General features: G+C 40.6%; 1 long non-coding RNA gene across 1 annotated transcript; it reads left to right on the top strand.

The window, feature by feature from the left end:
- The first annotated feature begins 835 nt into the window (after positions 1 to 835).
- LOC122493503 lies at positions 836 to 14,804 on the top strand. The gene is made up of 3 exons (XR_006299900.1): positions 836 to 1,142; positions 6,246 to 6,248; positions 14,795 to 14,804. It is a non-coding gene; the product is annotated as an uncharacterized LOC122493503 (long non-coding RNA).
- The last annotated feature ends 595 nt before the right edge of the window (positions 14,805 to 15,399 follow it).

Raw genomic sequence — 15,399 nt, 5'->3', positions numbered from 1 at the left:
AAGCCATTTAAAGTACTATGAACTTGAGCACTTGTGGTGCTGTCCCCAGAAGTTACAATTATTTTCCTGGTTATTTTGAAATGCAGTGGTAGGGAGCTAAGAGTTGGGAAAAAAATAGTCAGTCAATCCATTGGAGTAAGTGCCTGGTATACCTCCAGGAGCCAGCAGATGGCGATAAAGCATTTTCCTGATCCCGGGAGGCCATTAGTCAGTATCCCCAAGCACCGCGTGGAATAGCCGCTTTCAAACTTTTTAAGTTTAAAAATTGTGTACAATTTTACAGAAACTGGTTTCTAGAATTTTCCATGTATTATAAAATGCAATAAAAATAATGTTTTTAAGCATTTAGAGAACCACAGGATTTGAAAATATTTACATTTTCTTAGCTAATGAGCATTATTCAGTCATTCGTTCAATAAATACACTTAATTGTAGATGCAGATGTCCTGAATCCCTTTTTCCCCAACCTCACTTCATTCTAAGTTCATTTCAATTGAATATTTGCTGCTGGGGAGATTTTTGTGTTGAGTAGGGTCATGGTGACGTAGACGACTGGGAAAGCCAGCAAGGGGAAATTAATAGAAACATAATGACAAGAGTTATTAGAAAACCCAGGAAAGTTTAGGTGGTTGGTGAGGAAGGGAAGGATGCAGCTCTCTGTGGGCTGGATTTGAAGAACTTGGGGTAGAGAGAGGAGTTTGGAGATGAAGAAAAGAGCAGCTCCTTGTGTAAGATGATATTAGATAGGAAGTGAACAGAGAAAAACAATCTTTTCAAGTTTTATTATTGTTACATTTGTATTCTCTCTTTGGTATTCTTTTGGGGGGGGGCTTGGAACAGTACACGTTATGGATGATTACATGGTACAGTACACTTCATTGAGGGCTCCCCAAGGCCCTCCCTTTCTTCAGGGGGGTCTGGGATGGAAACTGCGTAGAGGCCAGGAGATTCTCAGTGTGTTGGGGGATAAGTTGGGGCAAGGAATCTCCAGCAGCTGAGGACTTCTCTCTTCCTCTTGCTCTCACTGAGGCTGATGGTCCAGGGGGCTCTTACTCCTTGGAGGCCATGTGGACCATATGGTCCACCACCTGGTTGCTATAGCCAAATTCATTGTCGTACCAGGAAATGAGCTTGACAAAGTGGTCATTGCAGGAAATGAGCTTGACAAAGTGGTCATTGAGAGCAATACCAGCCCAAGTGTCAACAGTGGAAGAATGAGTGTTACTGTTGAAGTTGCAGAAGGCAACCCGGTCCTCAGTGTAGCTCAGGATGCCCTTGAAGGTATCCTCTGGTGCCCACTTCACCACCTTCTTGATATCATTGTATACGGCGGCTTTCTCCAGGCAGCAGGTCAGATGCACCAGTGACACATGGGAGGGGTGGGGACACAGAAGGCCATGACAGTGAGCTTCTCTTTCAGCTCAGGGTTGAGCCTGAGTGCCAGTAGAAACAGCCTTGGTGCCAGTAGAAACAAGGACGATGTTCTGGGCGAGCCCACGGCCATCATGCCACAGTTTCCCAGAGTGGTAGTCCACAGTCTTCTGTGTGGCAGTGATGGCATGGACCGTGGCCACGAGACCCCCACGATGCCACAGTTGTCATGGTTGACTTTGGCCAGAGGGGCCAAGCAGTTGGTGGTACAGGAGACATTGCTGACAATCTTGAGGGAGTTGCCATACTTCTCATGGCTCACACCCCTCACAAATGTGGGGGGCACCGGTAGAAGGGGCAGGGATGATAACCTTCAAGTGAGGGCCATCTGCAAGTGAGGCCCAACCTTCTACATGATAGTGAAGACCCCAGTGGACTCGACAACATACTCAGCACCAGCATTACCCCATTTGATGTTGGCAGGATCTCGCTCCTGGAAGGTGAAAACGGGTTTTCCATGGATGACCGGTGTTTTGTTTTCAGCCCTGACTGCGCCGTTGAATTTGCCCTGGGTGGAATAATACTGGAACATGCAGACCACGTACTTGAAGTCAATGAAGGGGTCATTGATGGCAACAGTATTCACTTTGCCAGAGTTAAAAGCAGCCCTGATGACCGGGTGCCTGATATGGCCAAATCCGTTTACTCTGAGCTTCCCCGTTGTGTCTCAGGGATGTGGCTGGCAAAGCACCAGAAGAGGAGACTGTCCAGTGGGGAGGAGCAGAGAGGCTCCCTTTGGTAATCTTAAAAAAGACTTCTCTGAGGATTTTAGTTTATTTTTAGTACTAACTAGGAGCCAGAATAATATTTTTAGTAGGATAATTCCATGCTGTAACTAGTTTCGAGACCCATTAAACCAGTTTAGTTTAATGTGGGTTATTTAAGTATTGCTAATAAAGAAATGAAAATGCCATTATTTCCCAGTAACATGATTATATATGCACCTGGGCAAGCCAAGCATTTAGCTCTCGAAACAGCTGGATATTGTATGGAATGTAAGAAACTGTATGGGTGCAAGCATAAACACACACACACACACACACACACGCACGCACACACACACACATGATGTCCGCAGCATTTTATCTGTAATTATAGGAAACCAACCCTACAAATAGGGGCCAATTTCCAAAAGCAAAACACACACACAAAGTGCTTGAGAGAAAAATACACAAGAGCTTTGTGAAGAAACAGTACAAACTTACGGAAAATTAAAACAAAAGATTTGAATGAGTGAAGATTGATAGTATATTATGCTCCTGGAAAGGAAGACAAATATTATATAAAATGTCTATGTGTCATCTTCAAGTTAACTTACATATTTAATTCAGTCTTGAGAAAAATCCCAGAATGGTTTTTAAAATTTGACAAAATGTTTTCTAAATGGATAGAAAAAGATAAGTATAACAGAATACATTTTTAAAATTTTCAGAGGGAAATTTCATGGAAAAATGTAATAGGGTAGATTCATATTATTAGGTATTAAAAATACCTGGGTGGCCCAGTCGGTTAAGCAACTCGACTCTTGATTTTGGCTCAGGTCACAATCTCACAGTCCATGAGATCCAGACCCGCGTTGGGCTCTGTGCTAACAGTGCAGAGCCTGCTTGGGATTCTCACTCTCTCTGCCCGTTCCCCTCTCATGCTCACTCTCTCTCTCAAAATAAATAAACTAAAAGAAATTAAAAAAATAAACTAAATAAAAATATATGAGAAAGCAACTTCAGGTAAAAGATACAGCTTTGGGACAAAGATTAATAGATCTCCAGTACCAAAGAGCTAATCCAGAAATAGACCCCAAATATATGTGAGTATTTAATATAGTACAAAGTAAATTTCAAAAACAATCAGGGAATGGGGAGGTTGGCTGGCTTAGTCAGTAGAGCATGTGACTCTTGAACTTAGGGTCATGAGTTTGAGCCCCATGTCGGGTGTCGAGATTATTTAAAATAAAAGAAAATCAGGGAAGAAAATATTCAACAACTGATGTTGAGGTGAGTAATTTGGGTGGAGTAAAAAAAATATTGAAATAGAAATTCCTCTCAATCCATACACAAGAATAGATTCCAAAATACTGAAAGAAATTATAGTTTGGAACAGAATGGAATAATCAAGGACCATATTAACACTCTCACTGGAAACAACCAAAATATGGACAAAATATATGAAGCAACAGTCTTTAAGACACCGTACATCTGACAACTAAGTTATCAGCGATCCCAGAGAGACAGGAAATAGAAGAGGGGAGCCCCTGGTTGCCTTGGGAGAGTCTCCTGGCCACAGTCCAAGGAGAGGAAACCCAGGCAGGGAAGAGTGGATTCTCTGAGTTGAAGATACGGAGCTAAGAGTCCAGAGAGAACAAGGTAGCTAAAGTTTGTAGGGCAGAATACTGAAGACGAGAAACCCTCGAAGACAGCGAGCGGTGGAGATCTGGAGAGGGTCCCCCTCGAGCGCTGGTCAGGGCTTGCTGAAGCTGAAGAAAGAACCATCTGCAGGGAATAGAGGGAACAGTGCCCACGTTCACACAGGGCCAGGAATAGAGCCCTACCAGTGACATGAAGGCCTCGTGACTGGGTAGGTTCATAGAAGGGTCTTGCCTCAGAAGTGGGGTAATTGAAGCAATTGACTATACACAAGCCCTGTTTCAGTGCCACCTAACATACCTCGACATCAAGTCGTGAAAGATAGAACTGTTTCCAAGTGATCAAGCTATATTCCAGAGCAAAACTCAAGAACGTCTAAAGGAACACAAAAATATCCAGCACCCAGCAAGGTAAATTTGGCAATATCTCTTATTCAATACAAAAAAAAAAAAAAATCATGAGGCACACACAAAAAAGAAGAAAATACAGCACATAATGAAGAAATATCAATTGAAACAGACCCAGAACTAACACAGACATTGGAATTAGCAGGCAAAAGACAGTAAATAATTGGTGTTAACTATATTCCACGTGTTCGAAAAGTTAATAGAGACACAGGGTGTTTTTAAGAAGACCCATACTGAGCTACTAGAGAAGAAAACTGTGATGTGTAAGATAAAAAATACACTGCATGGGAGTAATGGTAAAAGAGATGTCACAGAAGAAAAGATTAATGAACTTGAAAGCATAGCAATAGAAATAATAAAAATAAAAATAAAAAACCCATAGGGTTTTTAAAATAAAATAAAATAATAAATAAATAAATAAATAAACAAACAAATAAATATTTTACTCCACCCAAATTACTCACCTCAGTAAAAAAATAAATTAAAAAAATAATAAAATAAAAATAAAAAACCCATAGGGAAGAGAATTTTTTTTTTTAATGAACAAAACGTTAGTAAACTATGAGACAACTTTAAGTGGATGAATGCATTTGTAACTGGAATCCTCAAAGGCAGGGGCAGACAGAAAAAAAGGTACTTGAAGAGATCATGGCTGGACGTTTTCCAAATTTGATGAAAAAATGATAAATCCATAGACTCGGGAAGCTTAAAAACACACAAGAAACGGAGAAAATGACACCAAGTCTTATCATAATCAGAATGCTGAAAAAAAAACTGCGTAAAAACATAAATAGTGGAAGAAACCAAAAAAATGAAATTGCATATTTACTAACTTGGGGAATGATGTGAGAGAGAATGTCCAGATGCTTCAGAAAACAATTATTGAGAAAAAGATCATCAGATATAATGACATCTATACTACACATTCAAGTATCTGATGCTTATTTATTTATTTATTGATTTTTAAAGTTTATTTATTTTGGGAGGGAGAGAGATCAATAGAGGGACAGAGAGAAAGAGAGAGAGAGAGAGAGAGAGCGAATCCCAAGCAGGCTCCACACTGTCAGTGTGGAGCCCAACGTGGGGCTCAAGCTCATGGACTGTGAGATCATGACCTGAGCTGAAATCAAGAGTCAGGCACATAACCAACAGAGCCACCCAGGTGTCCCTGATGCTTTTTTAAATAATGCATAAACAAACTTAAAAGACAAGCAACAGAGTGAAAAAGAGCAAATATAGAAGATAAAAGGATAATATATGTACCCAACACATATCTCATAATCATGAATGAAACACTAAAGTTTTAATAGATAAACAGCCAAAAAATATAACCAACTGATTCACACATATAAAATCCACCTATTAAATTTATGGGAAAATACTCAACTTTGTTAGAAAGCAAAAAAATGGATTAGAATAATGCACCTCATACCTACTAAATTAGCAAAATTTTTAAAAAGTAACGTTGTTTATTCCTGGAAAAGGCAGATTTTAATTCATATTTTCATGCATTACCCAATGATACTATAAAGTGGTGTCACCCTTTCAGAAGTAATAGGAAATATGCATCAGGAACTCAAAACATGTTCATACGCATTGACTTACTAATTCCATTTCTGGATGCCTGTTAGCAACCCAACATTCCACAACTGTAAACAGACTGTAATCACTTTATTGTGTGGGATGGTGGATTTTTGAAAGTGCAGTTATATATAATTAAATGTAAATTCAGATAATACAAGTATAGATTTTTTAATATAAACTTTTAAAAACTATCCTTTGATAGTTTTAAACAAAAATAATCAAAGATCTTTTTCTAATTTATCTATGCATACCAATCATTTTTACATGATATTTTCCATTTTAAATCACCCTCTGATATTTAAATTTTTTTTTAACATTTATTTATTTTTGAGACAGAGAGAGACAGAGCATGAACGGGGGAGGGTCAGAGAGAGAGGGAGACACAGAATCTGAAACAGGCTCCAGGCTCTGAGCAGTCAGCACAGAGCCCGACGCGGGGCTCGAACTCACACACCGCGAGATCGTGACCTGAGCCGAAGTCGGACGCTTAACCGACTGAGCCACCCAGGCGCCCCACGCCCTCTGATATTTAAACCTTAACAAATATAGTCACCATTTTTTCTCCATAAATAACTCTGCATAGCTTATTAGAGATAATATATTAATAACTATTTAAACACCAATGCACATTCGGGGTCACGTAAGGCTCTTCTTTAGCCTAAGAACAAAGAACATACTTTGAAGAAGACATTCAGTTCAAGGAGTCAGGTTTCTATAACAGAAGGAGTAATGAAATGAATTCACTCTGTTTAATATACTTATAAAGATACTGGGAAATTTTTCAGTATGCATCTCAGAGGATCTTCTGTAAAAGTCAATGTAATTATAACAATTTTAAGCTACAAGTGTGACTGTAGACATTGAAGAATTTTAAGGTCTTAGATTAAAGGGTGACATATTTATATATAAGGCAGTTACTATTTTGCATTGTCCAAAAGGGAAAGGGGAAATGTATTCCACAAAAAGCTCCAAACGAAAAGCTCCATTATGGTCAGAAAGACGACCGTGTACCTTTAAAAAATTAATTGAATGAACTCTAGCAAAGTGAGTCCTATTGTACTTCGCACATGTTGTTAGTCTGTTTTTCACTGAATGTGCTTTCAAACATTTCAGAAGATCTCAGAATCTTTAGGGAGCCATGGCTATTGTACAGGAAGCACAAAGAAGACTGTGAAAATAACAGAAATAACTCTTTCTCATACCTCCTTCCAATAATAAAGACCTTGAGATCACTGTGCCAGGGACGTGAATCATTAGTAGTTTGCCTAATTTGCAAGCATAGCTTATTTGACAATGCTTTGTTGGAACTTATGCCAAGATCACCAATAAAATGAGTTCCCAAGTAAGATCAGATTCGTCATTATGTCATTCGAGTCAAGTCAATTCAATTAACATCAATACATCTCTACAGTATGTCCCATACTTTGATAAATGCTGGGAAGATGACAGATTCACAGGGCCTGTATTTAGCCAGAAGGAAGCATTAGCAGAGTCTTGTACAGAAGGCAGCCTTTTAAAATAACCTCTGCCATTCTGCTTAACAGGCACGAGACCAGGGACTGAGGGCACAAGGGGTCAGCTTTCCCTGGGGCGTTCCTTTTCTCAGAGAAGGTGACAATGGAGCTGTGGCTTGAAAGGTCAAATAGAAAGAAACAAGGGGATGACAGCTGGGGGACCAGTCATTCCGGGCAGGGGCCGCCAGTGAAAAAAACACAGGTACGAAGTGAAGCGGGGTGTTTGGGGAACTGCCAGTCTAAGTGAAACATGGGGCATGCTAGAAGGAAAAGGCAAGATAGGAGGTGGGATCCAGAGACTGAGGTCAGTTGGGGACTCTGGCCCCCAAAGGAGGTCAGGTCAAAGGGGTGAAGGCTGGCTTCGGAGCCCAGCAGGAGGTGACAGCAATAGTTCAGTCCTGGGGTTATGTTAACATTTTAATAAATGTCCCTACAAGTACCATTCAGAAATTATTTCCTCCGTTCTTGGAGTACAACTGATTGGACTTTTAAAAGCTGAAAGATTTCAAACTGTACGAGGATTTTATAAAATAAAAAGAGCTACCAGAAAGGAAATCAGCAAACAAACAAACAAACAAAAAAAAACTAATGGTAATTAAGACATTACCCTTTCCCTACATTTGGAGCTTGGGGGCAACTCACTAGGGTCTTAAATCTTTTTTTTTTTTTTTCAACGTTTATTTATTTTTGGGACAGAGAGAGACAGAGCATGAACGGGGGAGGGGCAGAGAGAGAGGGAGACACAGAATCGGAAACAGGCTCCAGGCTCTGAGCCATCAGCCCAGAGCCCGACGCGGGGCTCGAACTCCCCGACCGCGAGATCGTGACCTGGCTGAAGTCGGACGCTTAACCGACTGCGCCACCCAGGCGCCCCAACTAGGGTCTTAAATCTAAGACACGGTTTCCAAATTGCTACAGAAAAGACACTATAACTCTTAATGGAACAACTGGATTGCTAAAGCCAAAAGGTCACCTCAATCAAACTAACCTTCCCCTGGTAGATTTTCCACTGTTCTGTCATAATCTGCACCCCCACCCCTGCCGCCCCCGCCCCGCCTTGGGCTAACTGAAAGTTGTGTTAGAATTACCATAGTGTCTACATATTTAGATAGATTTAGTCAGAAAGAAGAAATTAACCAAGATCGTTTCGTCAGTAGAGTTATTATCAATAGTGAGAGTCCCTGCCAAATGCCATATTTTAAATACGGAGCTTTCGTCCTTCCTTTGTTACATGCAATACTGAAGAAAGGTTTATATATTTTTAGCCTTTTGTTCTGTGTGTGTGTGTGTGTGTGCGCGTGTGTGTGTTACTACGGTTTTTTTCCTTTCAGTTAAAATTGCTGAAAAGAGCAACATTGGTCTTCCTTCCCTTCAGGTGAAATTGATGATGGGTCCCCTAACTCTAACTGGAATGCCACCTCCTCTGGAATTCTGAGCAGAAACTCTCAGGATTGTGCATTATAGTTTTGCAGATGGGCCCAGAAAAATCCATTATGAAGCCTCACATGTACGTCTTGAGGCAAAGCAATTATGTTTTCCACATGTAGCATTTTAAAACCCAAGTGTCCTTAGAGGTCATGGATTCCAACTCTTTATGTTGTAATTAAGGAAGTTTCAATAAGATTCTGTGTTCACTGACCGGATTGGCAGAACATAAAGAGATAATGACAGTCCGTGTTGATAAAGGTGTGTAGGCGGAGCCTTGTTATAGTCTATTGGGGGAAACAGCAAGAGCTGTGCTTTTGGAGGGCAGTTTGGTACTACCTACACAAATTTGAAATATTTATACCTCAGTAATTCCATTTTTAGAAAGCTATCCTAAAAGCTTTGGACTAAAAGTCCATCATAATGGGAATTGTTAAATAAATTAGGATATCTCTGTATCATGCGATATAACGCTACAGTTGGAAAGAGTGTCCATGATATACTGTTTAGTGGAAAAAGCAAGTCATAGGAAATATATAGAGTTTGATCCCATTTTTCTATAAAAAATATATATGTATTATAATACATATTATATATAAAATGTATTATAAAGTATATTATATATAGTGTATGTATATATAGTACAGTATAGTATAGTATAACTGCAGAAGATATTCTAAGAACTGATGAGGAAACATGATAGCAAATTCCTCTGTACTTTGCAGAGAGACTCGTGCGCTCTGTGGGAAAGGCTGGGTCTTCTGTTCAACCATGGAATAAAGTCCCAGTTTGTTTCAATCCCGTCTTAGTGGATTAGTGGCTAGGGAAGTGGCCAGAATTGGTCACATAAGGGAAGCATCGTAACTATAAATGAATATTTCTATGATGATTACAATAGTAAATATAGAAAAAAAAAATCTTGAGAAGGATATGTTGTTGACCAAGAGGCTCAGAAACTTGTCCTCCTGGGAGAAGCAGAAAATCATGTTTTATTTACTTCCCTAAGAAATGAGAGGTTGGACTGGATTCGTAGGAAGCCAGATGTTCTGGTAACAGTGTGTCTAAAGCGTTCTTTAGTTAGAAAAAGCACCCGACCAGGATCAGAAATCCCTGGATTCCGGTCCTATCTTTTTTACTAGCCATTTGAGTGATTTGAAAAAAGTTACTTCACTTCTCTGAGGTTCAGATTTTCTTCCTCCACTACAAAAAATAAATAAATAAATAAATAAATAAAAAGAAGAAGAAGAAGAAAGAAAAAAAAAGAAAGTAAAAATAATACATGGTCATTGTAAAACTTTTAAGCAATATTTAAGTATATAAAGTAAAAATGTACTTTGTCTCACTTTTCAAGTGTACTCCACGGTGTAACCGCTGTTAAAAATTTGGTATATATCACCACACATTTCTCCATAAGCACTAATATATGTTATGTATAATATATTTATGGGATTTTATTCCATGGTTGAACAGAAGACCCAGACTTTCCCACAGAGCACACGAGTCTGTCTGCAAAGTACAGAGGAATTTGCTGTCATGTTTCCTCATCAGTTCTTAGAATATCTTCTGCAGTTTTTCTCAACTAGTTGGTATTTTTAGCTTCATTTGTTCTTCATGATGTAGCACCACTGCTCCTCCTTCCATTAAATAAAATATTTGACATTTTTGTCTACTTTATATTTTATTTTATATATATATATTTTTTAAACATGTATTCATTATTGAGAGACAGAAAGTGAGCATGAGCATGGAGGGGCAGAGAGAGGGGGAGACACAGAATCCAAAGCAAGCTTTATGGTGTCCATACAGAGCACGATGCGGGGTTCAAACCCGCAAACAGGGAGATCATGACCTGAGCCGAATTCGAACGTTTAACCGACTTAGGCACCCAGGCACCCCTCGGCTTTTACCTTTTAAAATGGAGAATAAAAATTTGTAACAAAATGTATTGATAGTATATTTCTGTAATTCATAAATATCAACTTTGGTAGTACTAAAAAATATTCTTTTTTTTTTTCAACTCTTTTTTTAATTTATTTTTGGGACAGAGAGAGACAGAGCATGAACGGGGGAGGGGCAGAGAGAGAGGGAGACACAGAATCGGAAACAGGCTCCAGGCTCTGAGCCATCAGCCCAGAGCCCGACGTGGGGCTCGAACTCACTGACGGCGAGATCGTGACCTGGCTGAAGTCGGACGCCCAACCGACTGCGCCACCCAGGCGCCCCAACAATAATATTTTTAAAAGACTCTTTAACTGGGGCTCCTGGGTCAGTTGGTTGAGCAACTGACTCTTGACTCTCCCCAGGTCAAGATCCCAGGGTCATGGGATCCATCCGCAAGTAGGGCTCCATGCTGAGCATGGATCCTGCTTGGGATTCTCTCTCTGTCTCCCTCTGCCCCTCCCCCATCTTCTCTCTCTCTGTCTCTAAAAAATAAAAGTAAATAAAAAATAAAAAAAAGATGGGGGCCTGCACAGCTCAGTCCGTTGAGCAACAGACCACGGCTCAGGTCATGATCTCAGGGTTCGTGAGTTCCAGCCCCGTGTCAGGCTCTGTGCTGACAGCTCAGAGCCTGGAGCCTGCTTCTGATTCTGTGTGTGTGTGTCTCTCTCTCTGCCCCTCCCCAACTCACACTCTCTCAAAAATGAATAAATGTTATAATAATAATAATAATAATTAAAAATTTTAAAAATTAAAAAAAGAATAATTATGTCAGAAAATGTGACTTTGCTAAATAAAAAGTACAACAAATGTATATTCTCAAATTGTCCCTATTCGGTAAACATATGTATTTGATAGGCAATCACGTATGCATAGAATAAGATCTTGAAAAAAATGTACGTAAATATTAACATTAGCTCTGGATGATGAGCCCCTGATTTCCATTTTCTTCTCTATATCTCCTGGTGTTTTCTTATTTTGTCTAAACAATGTTTACTTTTAACAACAGAAAAAAAATTTTTTTTTAATTTTTAACATTTATTCAGTTTTTGAGAGACAGAGAGAGAGAGCATGAGCAGAGGAACTCGAACTCTGCCCGAACCCACTCAAACCCACGAACCATGAGATCATGACCTGAGCCAAAGTCAGACGCTTAACCGACTGAGCCACCCAGGCGCCCGAACAGGAAAAAAATTTTTAATGTTTATTTATTTATTTTGAGAGAGAGAGAATGTGAGCAGGGGTAGGGGGAGAGAGTGAGGGGGAGAGAATTCCAAGCAGGCTCTACTCAGCGTGGAGCCTGACGTGGGGCTCGATCTCACCACCGTGAGATCGTGACTTGAGCCGAAATCAGAATAGGAGGCTTAACTGACTGAGCCACTCAGGTGTCCCAGAAAGAAAAAAAAAAAAATTTAAGAAGATCTGGAAGCCACTATAACCTGAAACAATAAGTAACAAAATGTCTTCTCCTGGGCATAATAGTCAGTTTTAGGCACTCCTCAAAAGAGGACAACATAACCTCAGATTAATTTGTGAATATACTTGCTGGTGGAGAAGCTCAATCGAAGTTTGACCTTTTTGAAGAAAAAATGGACTTCAATAAAGAGAGAAAGGAGACCAATGAGCAAGAAAAGAGAGAAAGGTGGGAAATCGGCTGGCGGTGATTTGCCTGGGAGGATCTCAGATTCTGGATACCGAAGGTACAGGTACGACTCCAGGGACCCTCCAAGCAGGGACTTGACGGGAGAAGGTAGAGAAAGAAAGCATGCTACAGAGTAAGACAGAACGGAAAACACTCACCCCAGCACGGGAAAGGAGAGGCGGAAACTGGGCTGTCTGCTTACTTTTCCTTCTGTCACTCCATCCTTCAGCGAGGATCAGCACTGTGTCCAGCCCACGCAGGCTCTCTGGTTTTGGGGGTCTTTTGTTTTTGTTTTTGTTAGAATGACACATGGAGGAAAATGCAGCAGCTGTCTGAACCCAGCCAGTACTGAGGCTGACGCTACCAGTATGAAGGAAAACCAGTCAGATGAAATACACCAGCAAACTCTTGCTACCAACCTGATATCGGTGGGCGACTTTGTTGCCCAGCTGAGTGTACCTGAATGCGTCTGCTGGGCAAAGAGTAGGCTAAAAACGGGAAACTGAGCTAACCATCATAAAATATTGGAACTGAGGAAGGAAAATGAAAAGACCAAACTACCGAGTTATCTGTTGTTTTATTTTGGGGGGAGGGACCAGGAAGCTGGTGAAGGGGAGGTAAAAATAGCTCAGCCACACTTACACAGACAGGTTGATCAAAACTATTCATTTCTCTTGTTGGATGGGCCACTGACTTTCCCAATCATCTTGTATAATTTCTTTAGACTCCTTCAGTGCTCCAATATTCTCTTCTGTAAGATAGGATTCAAATTATATTTTCCTCATTAGCCTTCAACATAATGTAACCATTAAAGGGCAATACTGAAATAACAATGAACATATTGAACATATTGAACATATTTAGTATCCTTAGGAAAAATCTCTTACCCTTCACTCTTAATTATCAACAGTTTATTTTGGGTGAAGTTAAAAAATAACAAGGGGTTCGTTACAGTAAATTCTCACTGTCTCAAATGTTATGTATTTGGTCCATTTTTTTTCCTTCTCCCCCATCCTGAAGTTCAAAATCAGTTGAGTGCTCATCGCCAGCTCCTATAGTGTTGGTCCCAAGCAGGAAGTATAATAGCCACTCCATCAATTTTGCTAGTTATTAGTACTCTTTTCCAAAGTCATATCAGGGAAGACAGTTCAAACTATAGATTGAAACAGGAAATACTTGATTATCTGACAATTTTACCAATAACCATGCCATCACTTGTCTAAACCATCCTTGACCAGTAACCATGCCACCTGCCACCCTTACCTCCTAGAATAATCGACTGCATTGGGGAAGGCAGAATGGAGTTGGTTCCTTACAAGAAATAGAGCAAGGGGTGCCTGGGTGGCTCAGTCAGTGCCTTGGTTTCGGCTCAGGTCATGATCTCATGGTTCATGAGTTCTAGCCCTGCATTGGGCTCTGCACTGACAGTGAGGAACCTGCTTGGGATTCTCTCTGTCTCTCTCTCTCTGTCTCTCTCTCTGTCTCTCCCTCTCCCTCTCTCTCTCTCTCTTCCCCTCCTGCGTGTGTGCGCTTTCTTTCAAAATGAGTAAATGAACTTAAAAAAAAAAAAAGAAATAGAGGAAAAGTTTGGGAGATTTTGTTTTGTTTGTAATAACGCTTGTAAATTAGTATTGTTTGCATATCCCCATAGAGTATCTTGATATTAGTTTTAAACCTTCTGAAATCCATGTGTTTGTTTAAAAACATTAAGATCCTAATATGTCCAAGGGAGTTATGCTAGGGGCTAGAAATACGGAGATAAAGAACACAGGTCCTTCATCTCAGACATATTATACTCAAGACATAAAAAGCAGAAAACTTCTAAAGTTTGGCCCTTTATTACAAAAGCAATACATTTCATTATATTTTTTATATGGCTAAGTTTTCACATTTATACACACATACATGCATATATTTAAAAGAAATCAGGGTGCCTGGGTGGCTCAGTCGGTTAAGCGTCTGACTCTTGGTTTCGGCTCGGGTCATGATCTCACAGCTTCGTGGGTTTGAGCCCGAGTCAGGCTCTGTGCTGGCAGTGCAGAGCCTGGTTGGGATTCTTTCTCCCTCTCTCCCTGCTCCTTCCCCACTTGTGATGTCTCTGTCTCTCTCAAAATAAATAAATAAACTTAAAAAAATAAAATAAAAAATAAAAAGAATCATTTTTGGAGTATCTCCTGTTTTTTAAGCAGTTCTCCCCACCGCACCCCCAGAACATTTTTCCATGCTAAAATCTCTGTTAACAGCTACACAACTGGGGGGGTACTATAATTTAGGGGTATCATAGTGTGTTTATGTACTTCCAAACATTTAAGCTGTGGGAGATGTTCCGTGTTGTAAAAAACAAATACAGAGAGGGATTCTGGGCACCTAAGAGGGAGGCTCATTTGTAATTTTCCTATCTATGCCTTGCTTGGACCAAGACAGTGGCATTAACAGGAGGAGAAGTAGAGCCTTTGCTCTGTGTGATATTTAGCTGTCACTGGGTGCCAGGGAAGAGCACGGAGGCTAATAACACCAGGAAACTCATGTGTGAAGACCATGAAGGAGAGGCTCCGGGGTAGAACAGATACTGCCAAAATCTGTGCACCCTCCCATGATAGGTTGGCTTTGAATGCGTGAGTGTGTTTAGTCCTCCAGGCCCCAAAATATCATGAAGAAACTTAACAGCAGATGGACTCGAAAGTGGCCCCACAGCCCCTGTACTAGCATTCATGCCCTTATCCAAATCCCCTCCTTGTGAGCATGGGTAAAGCCTAGGACTTGCTTCTAACCAATGGAACCTGGCAAAGGTGAAACACTGTGTGTGATCACATTGCATATCATCGTGACATCGGTCCTGACAGAAGGCTCTCTTTCCGGCTGGCTGTCAGGTTGCAAGTGACTTTTGGGAAGACCCGGATGGCAAGGAACTGAGGGCAACCTCCAGCTGACAGCCAGAAATAGACCAAGACCCTCAGTCCAACAGCCCACGAAGAACTGAATATTGTCAGCAACCCCGTGAACTTGGGTGTGGATCCTTCCCCCGCCGAGCCTTAGATGGGTGTCCACCCGGCCGCCAGTTGACACCTTAATTGCAGGTTTATAAGATGCTGAAG

This window comes from Prionailurus bengalensis, chromosome D2, assembly GCF_016509475.1.
Source record: "Prionailurus bengalensis isolate Pbe53 chromosome D2, Fcat_Pben_1.1_paternal_pri, whole genome shotgun sequence".
Lineage (NCBI taxonomy): Eukaryota > Metazoa > Chordata > Mammalia > Carnivora > Felidae > Prionailurus > Prionailurus bengalensis.
The sequence above is the reverse complement of the archived record's forward strand: the minus strand, read 5'-3'. Positions and strand labels throughout refer to the sequence as shown.